This window comes from Triticum urartu, chromosome 7 (assembly GCF_003073215.2).
Source record: "Triticum urartu cultivar G1812 chromosome 7, Tu2.1, whole genome shotgun sequence".
NCBI classification, from domain to species: Eukaryota; Viridiplantae; Streptophyta; class Magnoliopsida; order Poales; family Poaceae; genus Triticum; species Triticum urartu.
In genome coordinates this window covers 718,138,923-718,142,499 of record NC_053028.1, presented here as the reverse complement: position 1 = coordinate 718,142,499, position 3,577 = coordinate 718,138,923, and positions in this window count along the sequence as shown.

Below are 3,577 nucleotides of genomic sequence, written 5' to 3'. Positions count from 1 at the left end.
GCCGCCCGCCGCCAGAGAGAAATCCCACCGCCGCCGGCACCGCGCGGGCCTTGCCCGGCGGCACGCGCCGGCGGCGGCTGGGGAGGAGGGAGGTGGTGGGCAGGCGAGGCCTGCTAGGGTTGGGGCGCCCCGGTGCCGCTCGGGAGCGGCACGGGAGCGAGATCCGTTTTTCCCGTGGTGATCTCGTGCTCTGTTCCTCGATTCAGAGTGTGATAACACACAGAGATTACCCATGTTTGATTGCAACTTCAGCAAAACCACCGTCACTGTGGCAATACTGTTATACCAAAACCATTTTGGAGGATTCAAAAAAAACATTTTGGAGGGCCACGTGCATAAGTTCTAAAGGCTGGGAGAGTGGACTGTCTGGTTTCCGAATTAGGAACGGTAAGTGGACGTTTTTTTCTTGATTTGGAAGGGTAGGATATCTTGTTTTAGATAGACGAGTTAATTAAGGGCATGTACAATGGTTGATAAGATAGTCTTATATTAAGTCTTGCATGTAATTTAGAGAAGACAAAAAAATATGTCTACAATGGGTCATATCTTAGCCTCATCTTAAATAACTAGCTATCCTAAAAATGTGGTGAGACAAATTGTGCTAAGAGATCATCTCTTGTCTTCTCTTAAATAAGAGAAGACAAGCCTTTTCTTATGATTTCTCTCTCCTCCACCTCATCATTTATCCTACGTGGCATTGCTAACATAAAACCATTGTACATGCCCTAATTATGACCTTTTAATTTTTTTAATTAATTATGTCCTAAGTCCTAAGTCCTAACAAACGATAGGAGGTAGAGTAGTAAATAATACTCATCAGCAAAATAATCCTGATCTAGTAAATAATGAGAGGGCTCATCTGCAAAATAACAAGGAGTATGTTAATGGGTTTCTACGAGCCAATCAATTTTGTTGTTCAGACTGCAGATCAATGTAGCAACTACCCTTTTTCATGCACACCAACAAGGAAAAAATAGCACACCACACTAAAATAAATAATGTTTTAAAATACGCTATTAGCGTGCTACCGTGAATGCTTTTCTTGAATGCTCAAGCGTGGTATCTGTCACAAGAAAGGAAATTCAGTAAGGACTCTGATAATGGATCTCTACGCGCAAATCAATTTTGTTGTTCAGACTGCAGACCAACGTAGCAATTACCTTTTTTTATGCCGTCGGCAATGTGGATTGGTGGACTTTGGCACACACCACTGGAAGGCCATCAGTTATTACACCAATAATGTAGCATCATCAATTCATTATGCTTCTCGGTCGCTCAGCGTAGCGTAACATCAACCTAGAGTCAACAACACCTAAGTTATCATATTCAAGATGCGATTAGCATTATGAAAGTAGTAATCACACTTAATCGGAAAAACAAGTAATACCTTCCTAGCTAGCTGTTAGTCGCATCCAAGTGGCACCGATCTCACATATCCACATGACATCACGGCATGATGTGCATATATATTCTAAACCCGGACGGAGGTAGTACTTATTGGGAGAGGCTAATTCGCGCTCGTGCGTTGGCGCCATCGATTTCCGACCGGCCGTTGTCTTCTGGATTAGGAAAGTGTACAGCCTCTTTGTGTTTCGCTTTGATTAGGAAAGTGCTACGTGATTATATGTAAAGTGCTACGTGTCAGTTCAGGGAAACTACGCCCCCCACCCAACCCTTAAAATCAGGAGGAGAGATTATATGTTGATTACAGGGTGGGTCCAGCACGTTTAAAAGGGAAAGTAAAAATTTGAAAAGAAATAAAACAAGCTTTTAGAAGCTGATCTGTTGAGCGGGGCGATCCGCGCGTTGTGACGCTCGCGTGTGAAGGAGTCATTTCGGTACTTATTTTCTATACAAACTAAGATTTCTACAAAGTCTTGCTAGCTTATCGTTCCACAATGTGGATTATTAGTGGACTTTGGCTCACGCCACTGAAAGGCCATTCGTTACAACAATAATGTAGCATCACGCATCTCAATCGCACAGGGTAGCGTAATCAAACTTCGCCTTAAACTATCATATCTAAGATGCGATTGGCATTATGAAAGTAGTAGTATGTACAGTTGGTCCAAAAACAAGTAATACCGACCTAGCTAGCTGTTAGTCGCATCCAGGTGACACCGATCGCACATATCCACATGACATCATGGCATGATGTACATATATATTCGTATATATTTTTTGAAGGTTATAAAGAAAAAAATGGCCAGACCCAGGACAGAGGTGTGTGTGCGCCGGTTTGTGTGATGCTACCCATGTACAACGTACACGTATACGGCGGGTGAAGAGTAATATGACCATCATGCCTTTTCTTATGAAGAGGTATAGACTAATCTTAACCCTTGTGTTTTTTTTGGGGGGGGGGGGGGTACTGATGCAAAGGTGAAATGCTATATGCAAGTTATACAACACATAAGGTTCTAAATGAGCAATTTAAACTGCTTTTAATTCTTTTAGCAAACTTCTTTGCAGTACTTTCTAACTGCTCAGGCAACCTCTGGTCTCTCATTTTTGTGCCAGAAAAGGCACGTTCTTTGAAGGGCGCTCAAATATTGCTGCTTCAATTTCTTTCAAATTAATAGATTCCTTCAATATTGTTGGCACACTTTCAGATATAGGTTCTAAAGTAGTGATCTAAACGCTCTTATATTACTTTAGAGAGGGAGTACATTATGCTGGCACACTTCCAGATAAACTGCAATACCGTACTGAACTAACGGATGAGCTGCAGTGCTGCACTGAACCTAAAGGAGGGTGAGGAGAAACAATACCGTACTTGGGCATCCTCATCATGAATGCAGGAGTTTTTTCTCAGGAGAACAACAGCTAGCATGGTAGTCACCATTCTTGTTAGTTAGCTTAGGTCCAGTTTTCCGTTTACCTTGTTATGATGGTCTTTTATTTGTCAAGAATTGTCATCACTGTGTATGTTCTTTGGTCGTTACAGTATGCGGCCTCACTTTTGCAAAAACTGCGTTCTCACACTGCATTTTGAAAAATAGCAGTCACCAGTGACCACCGTTGTTAGCTTATGTTCACTTTTCTTTTCACCTTCTATCGATGGTCTTTTGTCTGTCGACAATTGTCACTGTATGCCTGTTTCACCACTATGTATGGATGATCTTTCATTGATTATAAATAACCATTCAACATGGTAATGCTGTTGAAGTTGGCATCTTGCTTGTTTGCACCACAAAACTTACAGTTCTACAGAGTAAATAGCATAAAACTACTACTTTACAGGCTAAGGTTTCAAAAAACTATCACTTTTTAATTTTTCTCAGAAAGCTACCAGTCGAGCGGTCCGCTGTTTCAAAAAACCCTTAATATCCATTGCTTAAAAATTAAACCTGTTTATGACATGTCAGGCCCGCACCTAAACATTCTGTTTATTTGACTGTGTGTTTGACCGTTAGCTGACATATGGGGCCCACGTGTCAGTGTCTGAAAAAAGCAATCAGGTCCCTGGAAGTTCTCAAAAAAAGCAATCAGGTCCCATATCCAGAGGAGGCGCACACACCATGGCTGGAGCTCGATCTCGAGCCTCTGCCTGGAACCGCGATGCCTGCTCCTCCGG